Consider the following 23,746-nt stretch of genomic DNA (forward strand, 5'->3'; position numbering starts at 1 on the left):
TTCTTCTTTTGTATTTCACTTGCTGACCCGTGTCTCGTTTCGAGCCTGAAGTGGGCACTGTTCCAAAAGGTCCAAGTCAGGCAGTAGGAGCTGTGGCTTTGGTACCCCCTGATGACTTAGAGGCCTTAAATAGCAAGCTCAAGAGTTAATGCTTGATATTGAGTAGAGAATCTTCCATATCAGAGCAATGAAAGGTTGCCTTTCTACTGGCTTTTTGGAATATTACTGCTTTATCTTCTTAAAGAGAAAAAATTCTCATGTAAATGCATAGGTCCTCCACTCAAAGAGCTCTTATGTGCTCTGTTAGAAAAATAAAGTGAGCTCATTGTAGCATTCTAGTAATATTTTCTCGGCTCTCTAGACAAAAATAGATTGGGAAAGCTGCCATAAAATGAATCCCAGACTTTTTTTTAGCATTCCCTTCCTGCCAAGAGCAGCACAACACTCCCAATCCTTATTCTTTGTAGAGTTCATTGCAAATTAAAAAATGTTTGTTTGACAATAAAGTGATTTGATTTGATTTGAAATGAACTTAGTCAACACGTCAAGTGCACATATTGGCTGGACTGTCTTTATATTCACTGGGGTGTCAAAGCTTTCATTAGCCTGGGTAGCTCAGCAAGTAACGCATGAAACTTTTAATCTGAGGGTACAGGGTTGATGTCCCTGTTTGGGCTATCAGTTTACAGTGAATCTTAATTCTGCTTTCCCTTCTAAATGAACGTATACTTGATCTCTTGGATGTGAGATACATCCAAAAGGGATAACATCCAAGTTGAATTTCTTCCCATTGGAATTTAGTTTCAGCTACTGGAGGGCTAGATGGCAATCTCTAGAGAGAAGTATGACGAAGCTGGCAAAGGTGCTGCTTTGAGAGCAACACTGGCAGGTTTGCCTGACCAAGTAGTTCTGCCATTTGCTTGGGCTGTATTGATGCCACAAGCCAGATAAAAGCTATAAGTGACTGTTTTGAAGTAGTCGTGGCCGAGTGGTTAAGGCGATGGACTAGAAATCCATTGGGGTCTCCCCGCGCAGGTTCGAATCCTGCCGACTACGAGGCTGCTGTTTATCAACCATGCTTTTTTTGGTGTTATGATCGTTAAAAAAAAAGTTCTGTGACAATGTAATGTATTTTGAAAAGAATTGTGGTTCATGTATGCTTCAGAAGACCTTTTAAATGTACAAAGCCAGACAGGCAAGCATAAGGCTTTTTAAATATTAGCAGGTCTCAGCAGATGCTTTATGCACTAGGTGTGCGGTGTGCCGTGATCGTATAGTGGTTAGTACTCTGTGTTGTGGCCGCGGCAACTCCGGTTTGAATCTGGGTCACGGCAGCCGTATCCAGTAGACGAAGAAAGCTAGCTCATTTTGACACTTCTGCTGAAACAAGCCTTTCAACTGTGTGTGTTCTCTCAAGCTCTGCTGTGTCCTGTGCTTTGCCCATCCAGCCAAAAGAGTACAGTAGTGCAGAAGGGTCTAGTCATGGCTGAGTAGTTAAGCTGACTAGGCTTGCTCTCTGTTTTGCTTTGGCTTTATTCTCTTGTTTTAGAGTGGCTGTCACTTAGATTCATTAATTATGCCTTTGGCCGTGTCTTTGTACAAGATTCTTCTTTTGTATTTCACTTGCTGACCCGTGTCTCGTTTCGAGCCTGAAGTGGGCACTGTTCCAAAAGGTCCAAGTCACACTGCAAATAATTCTGCACTTGCCAAGATTTAAAATCTTAGATTTAGACATGTTAGATGGATTATCTTGTTTTAAAATGTATTTACTTGTTTTTAATCTTTGCATTTATGATATAATCTTAAATTGATCATGGACATTACTTTTTTGTCTCAACTAGTCTGGGAATCTTAAAATTGAGTGAATAAATGTTAAAATAGGTTATTTTAGTTCTAGCTCTAGCTCTCAACAAAAAAAAAACTTGTTTTTAGATTCAGTAACAACCTCAAGTTACTTGATTTAAGAATAACACAGAAAGCATCTGTTGATAATATCATTTATTAAATAGAATGCCTCAGACTTCTACAAACATGTACAAACATGTACCTCAACCACAACTCATGATACAATTACACATTCTCGTGCCCATTTCTATGGGCAATAATATCACCAAGACTATATTTTATTGGCACAAACACACTTTCTTTGAAACTAATATAAAAATATGAAGTGTAATCAATGAGCTCATGTACTAATTCTGTAGCCTGGGCAAGGGTGGGCACTGCCACTTCATATGCCAACAAGTCTTGATTCAAATTTAAAGTTTCATAACTCTGGTACTCAAAAGCAACAAAAGAGGAATTAATCACAAAGATATCCTTTATCAGTCCAAACACTGGGAAAGCATCATACACATCTGTGATAATCATAGACTTCCCACTGATGTACTTATTGCCATTGAGGATATACCATTTCACAGAGACAACAGATTGTATGACCTCAATTCCCAAAAAATCTCTGACTTTTCTCTTAACATATTCAGGATTTTTGACAGCTGAGACAGGCCCTGATTCCCTTTCATTTGCAAAAATTGGATGCTCAATGCCCATTTCATTCTGACAACATTCAAGAAACTGATTGTGATTTGCGAGTGATTTACAAACATTTTTAAAATTTAACTTAGAAGCCCACTGCTTAAAATAACTGTGCTTTGCCTCAAATCGCATGCACATACTCCTTATTAAAGGACAAAGTGATATGATTTGACTTGGAAGATGCAACATGTAATGCTGCTTGGGTATTACATTGACTTCAGGAAAAAGTTGTTTGAACTGATACAGGTGTTGCTCAATCATATTTTTAAGCCGTAATACCGTTTGCAAAGAAATAATGGGAGCAAGGACTATCTGAGTGATCTCAATTAACTTTACAATAAATTTTACATACTCGTTGTCCACATCAATCAAAAGAAAAGGTAGTATTTTCAAAAGTATTAACATTTGCCCACAAGACTGTTTCAATCTGTTGTCATTAGCAGCTAAAGTGCTGACACTAATAGGAGATGGTTTATCTCGTATATCAAGAGGGGAGTAAGGAAAATTTTGAATGGCTGAATTAAACTCATCTAATTCTATCTGTCCTGACAGAATAAGGTGTTTTAATACAAGCTTCACTTCCATTGGTGCGACACCTTCAAAAATGACATGCATTATGTCCTGTGGAGTTTGTTTGATCAGGTCAAATGCTGGAAAATCAACTAGTCTGCTTCTTCTGTTAATCCCGTAAGTGGTTCTGAGGGATGCCTTCAAGGTATCTGTGCTTGCTTTGTCTATTTCAAGACACTGCCTGATGTGCTTCTCCAAAGTTCTTTCAACAAACTTATTCTCATCAAAAATACTTTGCATATCCTCAAAGGTGCATTCGCAGTGTCTACATTTGCTATAGGCAAAACCAACACCTTCTTTAAAGCCAGCTAGCTCATGCTGGGCAAGTGTGTCTCCACATATGGCTATCACCGCACCAAACAACTCAATTTCACCATTTGGCGTTTCAATCCTTACACCATTGTAAAGCAGTGTTAGATCTTGTAGAATTATTTTTAGTACAACATCAACACCCCACTGAGAAATATCATTTGCCTTAGCAATAGCAAGGAGTCGTATCGCAGCCAACTTTGACCTAAATTTTGGATCAATATTACCTAAACTATAATAAAACATCAATAATTTATTTGCAGAAGCATGGGACCCTAAGGGGTTACATATTTCAATTTCATCTGAGTACAATATTATTTGTAATGCATTAGGCCTTTCAGAATATAAAGGATGAGATGTAAAGAGGTCCCCATCAGTAAAGTCATAAATGAATCCCTCTTTGCTTCTTTGTGGTGCAGTGTTTAACATGGTGAAGATTCTAGAATTGGTCAATAACTGCTTTAGACTTTTAATTAGTGGTACATAGTAAAAACTTTTGTTTCTTATGGCCATGATCCTTGAACGACCTCGCTTTACCCAACAAATCTTCTGGGACACTACTTCTTCTATTGGGTTCACTGGATTGAATAGCTCCCGAATAGTTCTATTCTGTCCATATGCAGTGGTGGAGAAAGGGTCTATGAATTTATCAAATGTAGCCAAAACCTCATCTTGAAGCTGAGTGGTTGTCTCGGGATGCTCTTCAAACACCCTTCTCATTCCCTCCCTCAGCGTATCCAGGAGAACTGCTTGGTACTGTTGCACCCCTGAGATTACATTGTTGACCGTTCTCTGTAAAAACATTATTATTTTTTTATTCATATTAAATCCTCAGCATTATTAATCCTAATCTTGAGGTCCACAATATACACTACACTAACACATTGAAAGGGATTACCATTATAAAACATATTGGCCCATCAGGACAAGCATACCTGGGACAAGTGGCACTGTTCCCGGACACTGATTGCAAAAGCAGCTGCAGATCTGCCAATATCAGGTCTGGCTGTGGATGTTACTGAAATAGCTTCTTCCTTTAGGTAAAAATAACAACAACAAAAAAGTTTGAATATCCAGATGCCACCTGACACTAATGATTGTGTTTGACTTAAACTAAAGCTGTTTTTGTATCATATTATTCAACATACATTTTTAGAAACTTTAAATAGACATCAATACTATTTGCAAAGACAACACAAAGAGTATCCAAAGAGGTGCAGGTGTAAAGTTGAATCAAAACACATGGCAAATAAGTAGTTCTGTCAGTTTATTTTTGTTTATTTTTTTGTTTTGTTATTAATGAATAATCACAGTAAAGGCTGTAATTTATCACGAGTAATCTAACTTTCAAAATACTTGTATATACTTTGAAATTTTTAAATACTCAAAATGTGCCACATGAAATGCCGACTAATACACAAAGCACATGCAAAGCGTTAAATGCTCAGTGCTCTGCTGTCACATCAGCTAATTTCTAGCTTTTTCAATTATACTCTGTTATGTTTAATTAATATTAAAAGTAAATGTTTCATAATAAAATCAAGTATAATAACTTATTTTATTGTACTGAAGTATGTTAGATGAATTAGCCTATCGCTATTGAAACTTACTGGGACAGGGCTGCCATCAGGCTGCTGTGTTTCAATTCGAGAGGCATCAGGCGATATTTCCACAGTGCTGGTCGTTGCAGGAGTGCTACAGTTGGAAAAAATTGATACACCAAAATTTTCCAAACCCCGTGAATGTGCTGTGGGTGTCGTTCTCCACCCACCTGGTGGGCATCCAGTTGTCAAATACAGAGGATGCGTCCGTTTAATGTGGCGAAAGAATGAGTTGAAAACTCTGAAGTCTTGTTCACAACCATCAATTCCACAGTAAACCCAAAAATCCGGACTACGACCATGAATTGCATTTATGTGGCTAAGGAGCACTTTCAGACTTAAAGCAACAAAGACGAAACAGATCATACATCTCCACGCAGTCATGATGCACCGTTTGCTGCTGTTGCCGTCTGATGACCATAAACCTGAGGGAGGATGGGAAAGCGAGGAAATAATTTTACTACTTTATACTACAATTTTCCATTTAACATACAATATTAAATAACTGTTTTTCATATCATAATATGTTATTTTAAAGTGATTTTTTTATTAACAAGAATATATATTTTTTTCATTTTGAATTACAGTATTTTGTGCACGTGCAGTTCATCGTCAGATAATGTCCGTCACATCTCGATGACGTCAGTAAATTTAGTTGCTGCGATTTCGCGCTCTGACAACGGAGGATCGAATATTTTCACCATTTGTAAAGAACTGCGGACTGAACGGACAACAGTTCAAAGTATGTAACTTAAGCCTACATAGTTGTATTATGTTTTCAAAAATCGTGTTTTCAGGACCACAGTGTTGTTAAGGTATATAACGGCATTTCACATGTCCTCCGCGGGGCTGCTGGCTAGCAAGCTAGCTAAAGTTAGCCAATGACAACTTTTGCTAGCTCACTCTGTGGCTGTTGGTCTTTACCAGGTACTGCGTGTTAAGGCTTGGGCGATTGGGAGTATTCTGTTAAGTCGGCATGGACGGTTTTGACGACACAATACTGTCGGTGTTTGAGGGTAAGTCTTGTTTTTCATTAATATTTGCTGATTAGCTTTGCAATATTAGTGTCTGTATCTGTATATTTGATCATGGGGTCGTTAATATTGCACACTGTTAGCTGGATAATGCCTGACTGCAAAAAGGCCATGCTTAACACTAGAAGAGCCGAGCATGCGGTCATCCGACCGTTGTACTTAAAAAAAAAAAATCTTTGCACTCGAAATTCCAGAGCCCTACTTTCTTGACTTTTCCTAGATATTTGAGTTTATCGCCCAGTGCGCTTACATTTTCAAAATCGCACCAGGAAAAGCTAATTTAAAGGCATTTTGCTTCTAATATCTCTGAATTGACGTCGCCTCGCTTTTCTCCCAGCAGATGGCGCAGGGGCTCACTTGTAGTCTTACAATAATTTTGTGTGTAGCATTTATTTGTGTTGGAATTCAGAGAGATAAAAAATGGCAACAATGTGATTGAGAGCTGGAATGTGTCTCACCTATAAACATATATTTGTCTAATCAATTTACAGCTGCCAGTATTGATGAGGAGGCTTTGAAAAGCCTTAGCCGTGATGACCTGAAGGATCTTTTTCCTGGCCCTGAAAATTTTCTCAGGAGAAAGAAGCTTTGGGATTTCATCAGTCAAAAGGTAAATGCACATTGGAATAACTAAATATATTATTAGTCAAATTGCATCATATTATTAATGCTCTTAATTGTCTTTTTTTTATCCCCCACAATTTTTTTTTTTTTAATTTACACAATTTTAATAGTGTGAAAATACTACTGACCAAGATGCCAACACTTGTAGTGGAAGTAGGATTATACCCTCAACTAATGCCGTGCCACCATGCCAGCCTCAAGCCTCCACCCCCATATCCCAAACTGCTGACAAAACAATGAAAATGCCAGACCCACCAGAGTATGTGGTGTACACAGATTCAGAGTTAGAGATGGTGCGCAGCCAGTACTTTGCATTGCTCCGCAATGGAAAGGGAAAGGATTGCAACATGTCGAAGGAGCTATGTTGCAGACTTATAAGAAACACAATCACCAGCATGGTTGCGATCCTGCGTGCTAGTCCCATGGGGAAAGAAGTAAAATACCCCTCTAAACTCGAAATGAGAGTAATGTCACAGAAGATTGTTGACTATTACCCTATGTTACAAGATGCTGGCACAGATATGCCTTATGTAAGTAATGTTTTTTTTCCTTTAATTACTTAAACTGTTTGTAAGACAGCAACAAGAAAAACAACTTATCAAAACATTATTTCACCACAGCTGACCATTTACACCAAAATGTACAAGCTGACTCCAAAATATGAGGTCCCCAAGGAAGAGGCAGGGCTCCATGCCACAACGAGGGGTGGCAAAGAAGACTCTCTTTTGCTCAAACAACACAGACAATAAGACAGATGTTGACAGAAGCGGTGATACAAGTGGTTCAAGTGATTATACCATAATTCTTGAGAGCAATGATGAACTCAGTGAGGACAGTTTCAGTGCAGGTGTGTGCTTAAAGTGGGAAAAAATATGTGCTTTCATAGTTCTTGTTTCTGTAGAAGAATTCTTTCTAAAAAGTTTAAACCTGTACTTGGGCTACAATTGCCTCCATCTCATGCGCCAGATTACATTGTAAGGCACGCACAATGTTGGATATTGGCCTGTGTTTTCCTGTTATTTTGCTTATACTTGTTTACAGATTATTCAATTATATTCCTCAGGAAAAGCTTCTCCACCGCAGCCACCCACCTGTGTGCCAAGGAAGTCACACAATAGCACCCTGGCCTCACTGCTGCCATCTGACTCGGCCTCAGACCCCTTGCCCAAGACTTTGACCACTCCACTAACTGCCCCTGCAGAGGATGTTGTTGGTAAGCCCACCATCACCCTTCGTTACCTCTCAGCCTATTATCTATGATGGTGGCTGTCAGAGTGGCAAGCCAGAGTCTAAATTGTTGGGGATTCATTTGAAATTCCTATATGCACATCATATGTTTTTTCCCATGGTCTAAGGTTTTGGATGTTACTGAACACACTTTTCTGACTTCAATCTATCAGCTGACACAGTCATTGTCCACATTGATGTGAACAACATAAAACAAATTATTATATTTCCTTCAACTGATTTGACACATTATATTATGATCAAGCATCTTAAACTTGCATTTAACTTTAAAGTCATGTATCATAATATATATTAAGTAAAACATCTTTCCCTTACTCTCTTGTTCTAGCCGGCCAGGACAGTCTGAAGATGCAGGCGAGGCATTACAAAACATTGAGCAACATTTACAAGAAGCCCAACGCAAAACCCAACCAAAGCAATGTTGCCCAACTTTTGGACCTTGAGTTCGAGGCCAGGCGGGCTTTCATTGATGCAGATGTTACAAAGGAAGAAGACCGTCCCACAAAAATCTTTGAGGCATATCCATGCTTCAAAGACACTCGAAATGTAAGCTTCTTCCCTTCTTGGTACTCCGTGCTTCTGTCTGTTCAATCTGCCCTATATTAAGCTTGCTCAGTAGTTGTAATAACTGAGCACAATTTTGTCCTAGGCAATGGATGAGCTGTGTCGCATACTTGGTGGCACCAACCGCAAATACAGAGAGGAAATGAAGGGAAGATGGGCAGACTTTTGTGCTAAGGTGCAGTTCTATGGTGTGTGGAAGAAGGCCCTGAAACCCCCTTTCCCCTTGGATCTGCATGGAGGTAAGTTGCTGTTCCATACCAAATCCATTGTTATGTCAGCCATGTTCAAACCCTTCCATAAAAGGCCATTTCTCTGTTTCATAGTGGATTTCACTATCGCCCTCCTCAATGCACTCCCATCACTTTTCCCTCACCATCTCCACCACCAAAGCGTCTCGGAAATGCCAGTGAGGCACTGCTTCATATCCTTAAGGTGAGAATTGTTATGTTAGGCTTTTACCACTCAATGTAATGTGTCCTTCATTTACTGACATTGTTGTCCATGTTCACACTTAGAACTACTACAAATTTCAGTTCATTACAGATTAATTTAAATCATTCATGTTCACAGTTCATATATTTAGAATTTTGAATTAAGTTCACAGTCACAAATGTCCCAAAATTGTTCATGTTCATTTATTCTGTTCCAACAGTAAATTATGAGCATTGTTAACTGTTGATGACGCTCTTGGTTCAGTTCATTAGTTGCAACCTGATAAGTTCATCTAAAAAATTATTGTTCAATGTACACACAACCTTTGAAGTAGTTTTGATGCACAGCACTGCTTCTCTTTAAACTCTTTACTAATCTATCCATTTTGTTTTATTCCAGCCGGGCGAGGACCCTGGGCTATACCTGGAGAAGCGTCTTCTCTCCTCTCCGGTGCTGCTTTTTGATGGAACAACCAGCATTGTCGCCGTGGGAAACATGCCTGTGAGCACCCTCCCCCAGGAGGAATTCTGGGAAGGAATGTTGGTATTGATGGCATACTACTACACTCTGCATTTAACATACCCAAAATGTGTTGCCACGGTCCTCTCTGTCATTCAAACCGAGGTTATTGGTGATGCCATCCATGATCAAGATGCTACTAGCGCATATAAGAAAGCAATAGGTGAATGGAAATCATTCGTTGAAAAATAGGTGAACGTCAACAGCATTTTGTCAGGACTTTTTTTTTTTTGGCAATATATTTCAATAACTTATGTGCCTGACTTGGCTAGCTACTGCAGAAGTTTTCCCTCAGTGTCTTTGGGTTATTTGCCAAAATAACTCCTCAGGGTTCCTTCAGATCCTTAAAAGGTATTTTTACTTTCAAGAGGTCTCAAGAGACATATTTGAATACTGTATTACACTGTTTAGTGTATTTTGTGGACCAAGTTTTTGTGGATTTTCTTGTTCACGTGACAAAAGCACTTATGGCAGCGTGATTACGTGTTTTGTTTGCTGTGCAAAAGTGATATAATTTCATTTTTTTTTTTTAATGATAAAATTTGTGCAGCAACCCTGATACATTGTTATTGTGTACATTTGATGCTGTTATTCATGACCGTTTAATAAATGTTGACTGTACTCAACTTGCTATGGTTGTGATTCAGAAGAATCCGTTAAGATATTCTAAGGATAAGCATTGGTTTTAAGTTTTTGGTTTTAGTTTTAATATGGAATTAGGTTTATTTCAAGATGAGCCAACTTGTATCAAGAAACAGCTTAATCTTACTTCACTATAACTGAGTAATGTTTTGCTTAAATTAATGATTTTCTTGTTCGAAGCCTTAATTTGCTAAAATTAAGAATAATATTGTTTTTAAAATAAGAATTATTTGCTTATATTCAGTATATTTAACTTATTATTGTGCTTTAGGAAGTTTGATTTCAAGTAATTAGATCTAATAATCAGCCTTTTCTGCTTATTTTAACCATTTTGAATACTTATCAGGGCCTTCTTATTTTAAGATATAACAATCTTATTTCAAGATTTCTTGATAAGTGAAATTAACTTGCTGCATGGACAGATAATTTCTCTTGTTTTAAGTAATTTTCTACTCAAATTTAAGTGTTTTTTCTTATATTTTAGTTAACCTTTTTTGCAGTGCAGGCAGTAGGAGCTGTGGCTTTGGTACCCCCTGATGACTTAGAGGCCTTAAATAGCAAGCTCAAGAGTTAATGCTTGATATTGAGTAGAGAATCTTCCATATCAGAGCAATGAAAGGTTGCCTTTCTACTGGCTTTTTGGAATATTACTGCTTTATCTTCTTAAAGAGAAGAAATTCTCATGTAAATGCATAGGTCCTCCACTCAAAGAGCTCTTATGTGCTCTGTTAGAAAAATTAAGTGAGCTCATTGTAGCATTCTAGTAATATTTTCTCGGCTCTCTAGACAAAAATAGATTGGGAAAGCTGCCATAAAATGAATCCCAGACTTTTTTTTAGCATTCCCTTCCTGCCAAGAGCAGCACAACACTCCCAATCCTTATTCTTTGTAGAGTTCATTGCAAATTAAAAAATGATAGTGTGACAATAAAGTGATTTGAATTGATTTGAAATGAACTTAGTCAACAGGTCAAGTGCACATATTGGCTGGACTGTCTTTATATTCACGGGGGTGTCAAAGCTTTCAGGAGCCTGGGTAGCTCAGCAAGTAACGCATGAAACTTTTAATCTGAGGGTACAGGGTTGATGTCCCTGTTTGGGCTATCAGTTTACAGTGAATCTTAATTCTGCTTTCCCTTCTAAATGAACGTATACTTGATCTCTTGGATGTGAGATACATCCAAAAGGGATAACATCCAAGTTGAATTTCTTCCCATTGGAATTTAGTTTCAGCTACTGGAGGGCTAGATGGCAATCTCTAGAGAGAAGTATGACGAAGCTGGCAAAGGTGCTGCTTTGAGAGCAACACTGGCAGGTTTGCCTGACCAAGTAGTTCTGCCATTTGCTTGGGCTGTATTGATGCCACAAGCCAGATAAAAGCTATAAGTGACTGTTTTGAAGTAGTCGTGGCCGAGTGGTTAAGGCGATGGACTAGAAATCCATTGGGGTCTCCCACGCGAGGTTCGAATCCTGCCGACTCACGAGGCTGCTGTTTATCAACCATGCTTTTTTTGGTGCTATGATCGTTAAAAAAAGTTCTGTGACAATGTAATGTATTTTGAAAAGAATTGTGGTTCATGTATGCTTCAGAAGACCTTTTAAATGTACAAAGCCAGACAGGCAAGCATAAGGCTTTTTAAATATTAGCAGGTCTCAGCAGATGCTTTATGCACTAGGTGTGCGGTGTGCCGTGATCGTATAGTGGTTAGTACTCTGTGTTGTGGCGCGGCAACTCCGGTTTGAATCTGGGTCACGGCAGCCGTATCCAGTAGACGAAGAAAGCTAGCTCATTTTGACACTTCTGCTGAAACAAGCCTTTCAACTGTGTGTGTTCTCTCAAGCTCTGCTGTGTCCTGTGCTTTGCCCATCCAGCCAAAAGAGTACAGTAGTGCAGAAGGGTCTAGTCATGGCTGAGTAGTTAAGCTGACTAGGCTTGCTCTCTGTTTTGCTTTGGCTTTATTCTCTTGTTTTAGAGTGGCTGTCACTTAGATTCATTAATTATGCCTTTGGCCGTGTCTTTGTACAAGATTCTTCTTTTGTATTTCACTTGCTGACCCGTGTCTCGTTTCGAGCCTGAAGTGGGCACTGTTCCAAAAGGTCCAAGTCAGGCAGTAGGAGCTGTGGCTTTGGTACCCCCTGATGACTTAGAGGCCTTAAATAGCAAGCTCAAGAGTTAATGCTTGATATTGAGTAGAGAATCTTCCATATCAGAGCAATGAAAGGTTGCCTTTCTACTGGCTTTTGGAATATTACTGCTTTATCTTCTTAAAGAGAAGAAATTCTCATGTAAATGCATAGGTCCTCCACTCAAAGAGCTCTTATGTGCTCTGTTAGAAAAATTAAGTGAGCTCATTGTAGCATTCTAGTAATATTTTCTCGGCTCTCTAGACAAAAATAGATTGGGAAAGCTGCCATAAAATGAATCCCAGACTTTTTTTTAGCATTCCCTTCCTGCCAAGAGCAGCACAACACTCCCAATCCTTATTCTTTGTAGAGTTCATTGCAAATTAAAAAATGGTAGTGTGACAATAAAGTGATTTGATTTGATTTGATTTGATTTGAAATGAACTTAGTCAACACGTCAAGTGCACATATTGGCTGGACTGTCTTTATATTCACTGGGGTGTCAAAGCTTTCATTAGCCTGGGTAGCTCAGCAAGTAACGCATGAAACTTTTAATCTGAGGGTACAGGGTTGATGTCCCTGTTTGGGCTATCAGTTTACAGTGAATCTTAATTCTGCTTTCCCTTCTAAATGAACGTATACTTGATCTCTTGGATGTGAGATACATCCAAAAGGGATAACATCCAAGTTGAATTTCTTCCCATTGGAATTTAGTTTCAGCTACTGGAGGGCTAGATGGCAATCTCTAGAGAGAAGTATGACGAAGCTGGCAAAGGTGCTGCTTTGAGAGCAACACTGGCAGGTTTGCCTGACCAAGTAGTTCTGCCATTTGCTTGGGCTGTATTGATGCCACAAGCCAGATAAAAGCTATAAGTGACTGTTTTGAAGTAGTCGTGGCGAGTGGTTAAGGCGATGGACTAGAAATCCATTAGGGTCTCCCAGCGCAGGTTCGAATCCTGCCGACTACGAGGCTGCTGTTTATCAACCATGCTTTTTTGGTGCTATGATCGTTAAAAAAAGTTCTGTGACAATGTAATGTATTTTGAAAAGAATTGTGGTTCATGTATGCTTCAGAAGACCTTTTAAATGTACAAAGCCAGACAGGCAAGCATAAGGCTTTTTAAATATTAGCAGGTCTCAGCAGATGCTTTATGCACTAGGTGTGCGGTGTGCCGTGATCGTATAGTGGTTAGTACTCTGTGTTGTGGCCGCGGCAACTCGGTTTGAATCTGGGTCACGGCAGCCGTATCCAGTAGACGAAGAAAGCTAGCTCATTTTGACACTTCTGCTGAAACAAGCCTTTCAACTGTGTGTGTTCTCTCAAGCTCTGCTGTGTCCTGTGCTTTGCCCATCCAGCCAAAAGAGTACAGTAGTGCAGAAGGGTCTAGTCATGGCTGAGTAGTTAAGCTGACTAGGCTTGCTCTCTGTTTTGCTTTGGCTTTATTCTCTTGTTTTAGAGTGGCTGTCACTTAGATTCATTAATTATGCCTTTGGCCGTGTCTTTGTACAAGATTCTTCTTTTGTATTTCACTTGCTGACCCGTGTCTCGTTTCGAGCCTGAAGTGGGCACTGTTCCAAAAGGTCCAAGTCAGGCAGTAGGAGCTGTGGCTTTGGTACCCCTGATGACTTAGAGGCCTTAAATAGCAAGCTCAAGAGTTAATGCTTGATATTGAGTAGAGAATCTTCCATATCAGAGCAATGAAAGGTTGCCTTTCTACTGGCTTTTGGAATATTACTGCTTTATCTTCTTAAAGAGAAGAAATTCTCATGTAAATGCATAGGTCCTCCACTCAAAGAGCTCTTATGTGCTCTGTTAGAAAAATTACGTGAGCTCATTGTAGCATTCTAGTAATATTTTCTCGGCTCTCTAGACAAAAATAGATTGGGAAAGCAGACATAAAATGAATGCCAGACTTTTTTTATGCATTCCCTTCCTGCCAAGAGCAGCACAACACTCCCAATCCTTATTCTTTGTAGAGTTCATTGCAAATTAAAAAATGTTTGTGTGACAATAAAGTGATTTGATTTGATTTGAAATGAACTTAGTCAACACGTCAAGTGCACATATTGGCTGGACTGTCTTTATATTCACTGGGGTGTCAAAGCTTTCATTAGCCTGGGTAGCTCAGCAAGTAACGCATGAAACTTTTAATCTGAGGGTACAGGGTTGATGTCCCTGTTTGGGCTATCAGTTTACAGTGAATCTTAATTCTGCTTTCCCTTCTAAATGAACGTATACTTGATCTCTTGGATGTGAGATACATCCAAAGGGATAACATCCAAGTTGAATTTCTTCCCATTGGAATTTAGTTTCAGCTACTGGAGGGCTAGATGGCAATCTCTAGAGAGAAGTATGACGAAGCTGGCAAAGGTGCTGCTTTGAGAGCAACACTGGCAGGTTTGCCTGACCAAGTAGTTCTGCCATTTGCTTGGGCTGTATTGATGCCACAAGCCAGATAAAAGCTATAAGTGACTGTTTTGAAGTAGTCGTGGCCGAGTGGTTAAGGCGATGGACTAGAAATCCATTGGGGTCTCCCGCGCAGGTTCGAATCCTGCCGACTACTGAGGCTGCTGTTTATCAACCATGCTTTTTTGGTGTTATGATCGTTAAAAAAAGTTCTGTGACAATGTAATGTATTTTGAAAAGCACTGTGGTTCATGTATGCTTCAGAAGACCTTTTAAATGTACAAAGCCAGACAGGCAAGCATAAGGCTTTTAAATATTAGCAGGTCTCAGCAGATGCTTTATGCACTAGGTGTGCGGTGTGCCGTGATCGTATAGTGGTTAGTACTCTGTGTTGTGGCCGCGGCAACTCCGGTTTGAATCTGGGTCACGGCAGCCGTATCCAGTAGACGAAGAAAGCTAGCTCATTTTGACACTTCTGCTGAAACAAGCCTTTCAACTGTGTGTGTTCTCTCAAGCTCTGCTGTGTCCTGTGCTTTGCCCATCCAGCCAAAAGAGTACAGTAGTGCAGAAGGGTCTAGTCATGGCTGAGTAGTTAAGCTGACTAGGCTTGCTCTCTGTTTTGCTTTGGCTTTATTCTCTTGTTTTAGAGTGGCTGTCACTTAGATTCATTAATTATGCCTTTGGCCGTGTCTTTGTACAAGATTCTTCTTTTGTATTTCACTTGCTGACCCGTGTCTCGTTTTGAGCCTGAAGTGGGCACTGTTCCAAAAGGTCCAAGTCAGGCAGTAGGAGCTGTGGCTTTGGTACCCCCTGATGACTTAGAGGCCTTAAATAGCAAGCTCAAGAGTTAATGCTTGATATTGAGTAGAGAATCTTCCATATCAGAGCAATGAAAGGTTGCCTTTCTACTGGCTTTTTGGAATATTACTGCTTTATCTTCTTAAAGAGAAGAAATTCTCATGTAAATGCATAGGTCCTCCACTCAAAGAGCTCTTATGTGCTCTGTTAGAAAAATTAAGTGAGCTCATTGTAGCATTCTAGTAATATTTTCTCGGCTCTCTAGACAAAAATAGATTGGGAAAGCTGCCATAAAATGAATCCCAGACTTTTTTTTAGCATTCCCTTCCTGCCAAGAGCAGCACAACACTACCGATCCTTATTCTTTGTAGAGTTCATTGCAAATTAAAAAATGGTAGTGTGACAATAAAGTGATTTGATTTGATTTGAAATGAACTTAGTCAACAGGTCAAGTGCACATATTGGCTGGACTGTCTTTATATTGACGGGGGTGTCAAAGCTTTCAGGAGCCTGCGTAGCTCAGCATGTAAAGCATGAAACTTTTAATTTGAGGATACAGGGTTGATGTCCCTGTTTGGGCTATCAGTATACAGTGAATCTTAATTCTGCTTTCCCTTCTAAATGAACGTATACTTGATCTCTTGGATGTGAGAAACATCCAAAAGGGATAACATCCAAGTTGAATTTCTTCCCATTGGAATTTAGGTTTAGCTACAGGAGGGCTAGATGGCAATCTCTAGAGAGAAGTATGACGAAGCTGGCAAAGGTACTGCTTTGAGAGCAACACTGGCAGGTTTGCCTGACCAAGAAGTTCTGCCATTTGCTTGGGCTGTATTGATGCCACAAGCCAGATAAAAGCTATACGTGACTGTTTTGAAGTAGTCGTGGCCGAGTGGTTAAGGCGATGGACTAGAAATCCATTGGGGTCTCCCCGCGCAGGTTCGAATCCTGCCGACTACGAGGCTGCTGTTTATCAACCATGCTTTTTTTTGGTGTTATGATCGTTAAAAAAAAGTTCTGTGACAATGTAATGTATTTTGAAAAGAATTGTGGTTCATGTATGCTTCAGAAGACCTTTTAAATGTACAAAGCCAGACAGGCAAGCATAAGGCTTTTTAAATATTAGCAGGTCTCAGCAGATGCTTTATGCACTAGGTGTGTGGTGTGCCGTGATTGTATAGTGGTTAGTACTGTGTGTTGTGGCCGCAGCAACCCTGGTTTGAATCCGGGTCATGGCAGCCGGTTCCAGTAGACGAAGAAAGCTAGTTCATGTAGTTGTGGCCAAGTGATTAAGGCGATGAACTAGAAATTCATTGGGGTTTCCCCACGCAGGTTCAAATCCTGCCGATTATGGTGCTGCTGTTCATCTGATTCCTTTTTTTGGTGTTAAGATCGTTAATAAAAAATTTATTTTGTAATGCTATGAATTTTGAAAAGAATTGTGGTACATATATGCTTCAGAAGTTCTTTTAAATGTATACCGCAAGACAGGCAAGCCAAAGGCTTTTTACATTTTCAGCAGGTCTGACCATGCAATTTAAACACAGGAAGAGAGCTATGCAGTGGTCAGTGTTTTGTGTTGTGGCAGCAGCAACACTGGTTCGAATACAGGTCATGGCAGCCTTTTCCAACGGATCGAAGAAAATTAGCTCATTTTGCAACTTCTGCTCACACCAACCTTTCAACTGTGTGTCTCTGTGTGTTCCCTCAAGCTCTGCTTTGTCCAGTGCTTTGCCCATCCAGCTTAAACAGTACAGTAGTGCAGAGGGTGTAGCCATGGCCAAGTGGCTAAGCTGACAAAGTTGCTCTCTGTTTTGATTTTTTTATTCTCTTTGCTTAGACTGGTGTCACTTAGATTCATTCATAATGCCTTTGGCCATGTCTTTGTACAAGATTCTTTTTTTTTCCAATTTCACTTGCTGACTCGCATCTTGTTTCGAGCCTAAAGTGGTCACTGTTCCAAAAGTCCCAAGTCATCCCTTTAGTTGTCCATACATTACAGGCGGAATGAGCTGTGGCTTTGGTACCCCTTATGACTTAGAGTTCTTAAATAGCCAGCTCAAGAGTCACTTCTTTATATCGAAGTACTGGAGGGCTAGGTGGCAATATCTCCAGGGAAGGATGACGAAGCTGGCAAAGGGGCTGCATTGAGTGCAACACTGGCAGGTTTTGCCATACCAAGCAGTACTGCACTTTGCTTGGGCTGTATTTATGCGACAAGCCAGATAAAAGGTATATGTGGCTGTTTTAAAGTAGTCGTGGCCGAGTGGTTAAGGCGATGGACCACTGCCCATTCATTTGACTGTAAGTGGGACTACCCACTTACACTTTATTCAACAGACTATCTGTCCATTAGCAATTGATTGTATAGCAATATGTCCACCAACAGACCACTGCCAATTCAATTGACTGTAAGTGGGACTACCCACGTACAATTTATTCAACAGACTATCTGTCCATTAGCAACTGATTGTATAGCAATATGTCCACCAACAGACCACTGCCCATTCATTTGACTGTAAGTGGGACTACCAACGTACAATTTATTCAACAGACTATCTGTCCATTAGCAATTGATTGTATAGCTATATGTCCACCAACAGACCACTGCCCATTCATTTGACTGTAAGTGGGACTACCCACGTACAATTTATTCAACAGACCACTGCCCATTCATTTGACTGTATGTGGGACTACCCAAATGGAATTTATTTGCATGGCTGAAATCATCACTTGGTGGTAAGTGGAATTTATATGTTTTGAAGGGTGCACTATGTTCAGGGGGAGTCCTACAGTCACCTTAATGTGATTATATGTCATGAATTTGATCCTGGAGTTATAAAAATGTGATGATTTCAGCCAATGCAAATTAATTGCACGTGGGCAGTCTCATTTCCAATCAAAGTAATGGGCTAAAAGGACTGACAGACAGACAGACAGACAGATAGACAGACAGAAAAACGTCCTACAGATAGATTCATACATACATAGACATATATTGGACATATTGGATTTCTTAACACAGAATCACAGACAGGGATAGCTGAGATCCCACATACAATTTGTCTCATTAAATAGATTGGAATTGGGACTGCCCAAGTGCAATTTATTTGCATTGGCTGAAATCATCACACTCTCCAAGCCTTCTTTTCTATGTTATAAATTTCATTAAGATCGGAGGATGTCGAAAAGTTCGTGCATACCCCTTTAAGGATTTGTGCGCGCAATTTTCGACTTCCAGAGATTTTCTTGAAACTCACAAGATAGAAAGAGGAGGCTAGGAGAAGCTACAGAAACAGAGGTTTGAGCACAATAAGTCTGTCCAGAGCTGAGATCTGGACATCCCACATGCAATTTGTCCCATTCACAGAAATGGTTTCATGGACTGTTGAACTTTTATGTTTTGAAGGGTTCACTATATTCAGGGGAGTCCTAAAGTCACCTAAATGTGATTAAATGTCATAAAATGGATCCTGGAGTTATAAAAATGCAGGCCACCAAGTGATGATTTCAGCCAATGCAATTAAATTGCATTTGGGTAGACCCACTTCCAATCAAAGCAATGGGCTAAAAAGATAGACAGACAGAAAGACAGACAGACAGACAGATAGACAGACAGTCAGACAAACATCCTACAGATAGATACATACATACATAGACATACAGTATATTGGACATATTGAGAACTGCACTGTGCAAAAATGCTAAAAAGTGGATTTCTTAGCACAGAATCAAAGAGAGGGATAGCTGAGATCCCACATACAATTTGTCCAATCAAAGTAAAGGGCTAAAAGGATAGACAGACAGACAAACAGACAGACAGATAGACAGACAGACAGACAGACAGAGAGACAGATAGACAAACATCCTACAGATAGATACATATATACATTGACATATATTGGACATATTGAGAACTGCACTGTGCAAAAGTGCTAAAAAGTGGATTTCTTAGCACCGAATCACAGACAGGGAAAGCTGAGATCCCACATACAATTTGTCCCATTAAATTGATTGGAAGTGGGACTACCCACGTACAATTTATTTGCATTTGCTGAAATCATCACTTGGTGTTCAGTGGAATTTATATGTTTTGAAGGGTGCACTATGTTCAGGGGAGTCCTACAGTCACCTAAATGTGATTATATGTCATGAATTTGATCCTGGAGTTATAAACATGAAGTCCACCAAGTGATGATTTCAGCCAATGCAATTAAATTGCAATTGGGTAGACCCACTTCCAATCAAATTAATGGGCTAAAAGGACTGACAGACAGACAGACAGATAGACAGATAGATAGACAGACAGACAAACAAACATCCTACAGATAGATACATACATACATAGACATATATTGGACATATTGAGAACTGCACTGTGCAAAAGTGCTAAAAAGTGGATTTCTTAGCACAGAATCACTGACCCATTAAATCGATTGGAAGTGTGACTGCCCATGTGCAATTTATTTGCATTGGCAAATACTGCTTTGCTTTCAGCACCACTTACAGGCTATCTCCCCTCAGGCAGCACCATGGGCCCTTTTTATGTTCCTGGTGGGCTAGTGAGACAAAGCTGAGCTCATTGTATAGGTCTCAGGCAGCCCTTTCGAACGAGGTCAGTTCGAGGTCGTAGCCCGAGAGCTGAGATCTGGACATCCCATGAACAATTTGTCCCATTCACAGAAATAAAGGTTTCATGGTCAGTGAAATGTTTATGTTTTGAAGGTCTTAGGTTGATCAGGGGCTTCACTGAGTCATATAAATGTAATTGTATGTCATAAATGTTATCCTGGAGTTATTAAAATGAAGTCCACCAAGTGATGATTTTTGCCCCATTAAATTGATTGGAAGTGGGTCTACCCATAAGCAATTTGTTCTATGCAGACTCAACAGCAGGTTTATGGGCTATTCATTTTAAACACTTAATGTAATATTTACATGCAGTTTTATTGACAAAATCCCTTTGGCAGCACTCAGAATACACAATACAACAAGTTGATGCAACTATCAACTCATAAACATGCACAAATAGCTTAAGTGTGAGACTCAAAGATCAATTATTAATCATTAACATTGTAATACGCTTATAGTTGGAGAACCATTGCAACTGGCTTGAAAATGGAGAAGGGGGGAGGGGATCCAAATACAAGCCAATACATGCAATTGAGGTTGTAGTGGGGGGAAACAGTATGCTTTATTATGTTCCTTTATGAAATAGTACTCAACTCAGCACAATATAACAAGCTGATGCAACTATCAACTCCTAAACATGCACAATGAGCTTAAAAAATTAATTCCCACGAGCCATGCATTAGGTGCCATTCAAACAAATTGGAAGTGGGCACTTCCAGTATGATTCAGTGAAAAAAGCCTTGAATCATATACCAGCAACTTCAGCCGTCGAGTACTCCTTCCTGGGGCCTTCAGATACAACATATAATGAATTCATGTCCCTCGGTGTTAAGCAAGTACTTTAAAAAAAAATCAATATTCTCACAATACACTCACAGGTCAGCCAATTAAGCACTTAACAAAGTCATTCAGACTTGAACCTTTTCACAGTGTCTAAGGGGCCTCTGAGAAGCTACAGATTCAAATTTGGAGCCATTTGGACCTTTCCAAGTCATGTCCACAGACCCGCTGTGAAAATGAATGGTACAAAAGGTAAGTGGGATTGCTCTTCCCGGCCCCTTATCGACATAGTACGAGGACTAAGGCCTAGGGTGCAAAAAAGTATTTTTCATTATTTTCAACAGATCTCTCTGCCTGTCACAGGAATCAATGAGACAGGCTTCATTTTAGGCCTGTGTGCCACAGTACATTCATCGGAGCCTTTAATACTCAGCAATCCCCCAGGGCCTCCAACCTCTAGGACCTGACTCGAGGGCCCCTGGCGATCGAATATCTGAAATTTCGAGGTCCTGCGACCTTGGGAACCTCCTTTTCTAGACGTCCCACTTGCCCATTGAACCAATGCAATTCTACAGCTGTTTCGTGTACGGGTTAAAATTGATGCTAAAACCTGGGGGCTTCGAATGCTTCATTGTTGGGCCCTCAGAAACAACATATTAAAAAGGTTTGTCCCTCCGAGTTAAGGAAGTACTTAAAAAAATCAAGAAAAATATTATAGGAAAATTATTGTCACATTACACTTATTAGTCAGCCAATTAAGGACTTAACAAAGTCATTGGGACTTGAAACTTTGCACACTGACTAGGGGCCCCTGAGAAGCTACTGTTGTGAATTTGGAGCCGTTTGGACCTTTCGGGTCGTTTACACGGACCCACTGTGAAAATGAAAGGTACAAATGGTAAGTGGGACGTGTTCTAACTTTGCACCCTGAGCTCCAACGGACCCCAAATGTCACACAGTGACACGTCAAAAGCCCCTTATCGACATATGTGGCAGGGCGGAGGGCGGGCCGGGAGGTGATCATACACACCCGGTCCCATATTGGGCTAATCAAGCCGCTGAGGTTTAAAGGTCGACTGCAGAGTATCGTGCGGGAGAGAGAGATAGTTAGCGGACATGTCCGTCATGTGTTTATGTTTATGCTTTTGGTTTAAATTTTCATTAAATATTATTTATATTGACAAGCCGGTTCTCGCCTCCTCCTTGCCCATCCTTTAACTGTGTTACAACATACTAAGAGGACTAAGGTCTAGGATGTAAAAAAGTATTTTTCATTATTTTCAACAGATCTCTCTGCCTGTCATAGGAATCAATGAGACAGGCTGAATTTTAGGCCTGTGTGCAACAGTACATTCATCAGAGGCTTTAATACTTAGCAAGCCCACAGGGCCTCCAAAATTTAGGACCTGACTCGGGGCCCCTGAGAAGCTACTGTTGTGAATTTGGAGCCATTTGGACCTTTCGGGGTCTTGTACACGGACCCTCTGTGTAAAATACAAGGTACAAATTGTATGTGGGATGTGCTCTAACTTTGCTCCCTGAGCTCCAACGGAGCCGCAATTTCACTCAGTTGTACACCTGGTGCTGTAGTAGTAGTTTCTGCCAATTTTGTGAAACATCACTCAACATCTTTGGGGTTTTGATTTCAGAAGAATAGACTTTATTATCATACCATAAAGCCGAAGTTGCCTGCAGTAAAACCACAGCAACAACTGAAGCATCTCTGGGTTTGGTTTCACTTAAATACATCTCCTCAAACAAGGTGGGGCTTACACTTTTTAAACATGCATTATCTATCATCCTATTCATTGACTCTGGTCTGACCATATTAAGAAGTAACAGAACCACCTTTGGAAGAGATCAATTCTCATGAGAGCCCCCAAGTAATGCTATTCCTGTTTTTTCACATACCTTCAAATGTCACACATATATGGAGCACACATTCTATTACGACCACAGGCCTTCATGCACACAGAGCAAACTGCATGTTTGCCCGTCAGACATAACTGTGGTACAAATCAACAATGTTTTCATTGATTACTCCTGATTAACTTGATAAAAATATACTACATATCCCTCCTCTGTGACTTTATAGTCACAAATTAACATATTTAAGCATGTGCGTGCTCCTGGTTTGGTCTTGTTTTTGGTTGTCACAGTTATGTAGAGTGTATCAAACAAAATATTCATCCTAATTTTAAGAGTTCTTGCTTGTAGTGTAGATGTCTTCAACCCAGATACTTTATGCATCGTAGAGGGTCACCCTTTGGGGAGAGGTTAGCCAGTACTTACACCCAGGGCATGGTTCTTCATATCTTATATATTCATTGGAGGAATAAATTTCCTCCCAAGTTGGTCTTTCTGTCCATTCAGGGTAGGTGTCATTGCCTTGGGCCATTCACATCGATCAAAGTCATCTGCTTTACTGTTGCTCGAATCCAAAATTATTTTACCAATGATCACACACAACAGAATCTTATTCCTTCCACAATGTTATTATCCAGATATTATATTAATTTTAGTTATTTGTGCACCCCATTTCTTTTGGCAATCAGGCCATGTTAATTATTTAGTCACCACCATGTTTTCTTTTTCCCTTCTTCATTATTGTTAAAATGTACATGAGTTCAATAAAAGCATAAACAAAAATAATTTTTCAATCGTTATTCTTCATCATGCAAACAGTCCATGGTTTGCTTAATACTTCTTTAATAATTTAGGCACTTCTTTGTATGCAAAGGTTCTTAAAGCTTTACCTCCAAAATCTATCTATAATTTATCTTCTACACAGGGTGTGATTCCCTGTTAACACAGTGATAGAATGCTTGTTATTCATCGCTGTGATAAAATATTTTAATAAAGCGGTTATTAAGACACAGTCGGGTTGAGTGGAACTCACAACTTCTGGCAGGTTTATTCTAGACCTCC

At 39.8% G+C, this 23,746-nt stretch overlaps 6 non-coding genes across 6 annotated transcripts; all 6 read left to right on the forward strand.

Moving 5' to 3' along the window:
• Positions 1–974: 974 nt before the first annotated feature.
• Positions 975–1,056, forward strand: trnas-aga (transfer RNA serine (anticodon AGA)). The gene has a single exon. It is a non-coding gene; the product is annotated as a tRNA-Ser (tRNA).
• Positions 1,057–11,477: 10,421 nt separating this feature from the next.
• trnas-aga (transfer RNA serine (anticodon AGA)) lies at positions 11,478–11,560 on the forward strand. The gene has a single exon. It is a non-coding gene; the product is annotated as a tRNA-Ser (tRNA).
• Positions 11,561–13,088: 1,528 nt separating this feature from the next.
• On the forward strand, positions 13,089–13,169 carry trnas-aga (transfer RNA serine (anticodon AGA)). The gene has a single exon. It is a non-coding gene; the product is annotated as a tRNA-Ser (tRNA).
• Positions 13,170–14,684: 1,515 nt separating this feature from the next.
• trnas-aga (transfer RNA serine (anticodon AGA)) lies at positions 14,685–14,765 on the forward strand. The gene has a single exon. It is a non-coding gene; the product is annotated as a tRNA-Ser (tRNA).
• A 1,519-nt stretch (positions 14,766–16,284) lies between these two features.
• Positions 16,285–16,366, forward strand: trnas-aga (transfer RNA serine (anticodon AGA)). Its single transcript has one exon. It is a non-coding gene; the product is annotated as a tRNA-Ser (tRNA).
• A 311-nt stretch (positions 16,367–16,677) lies between these two features.
• trnas-aga (transfer RNA serine (anticodon AGA)) lies at positions 16,678–16,759 on the forward strand. Its single transcript has one exon. It is a non-coding gene; the product is annotated as a tRNA-Ser (tRNA).
• The last annotated feature ends 6,987 nt before the right edge of the window (positions 16,760–23,746 follow it).

This window comes from Xyrauchen texanus, chromosome 6 (genome assembly GCF_025860055.1).
Source record: "Xyrauchen texanus isolate HMW12.3.18 chromosome 6, RBS_HiC_50CHRs, whole genome shotgun sequence".
Classification (NCBI taxonomy): domain Eukaryota; kingdom Metazoa; phylum Chordata; class Actinopteri; order Cypriniformes; family Catostomidae; genus Xyrauchen; species Xyrauchen texanus.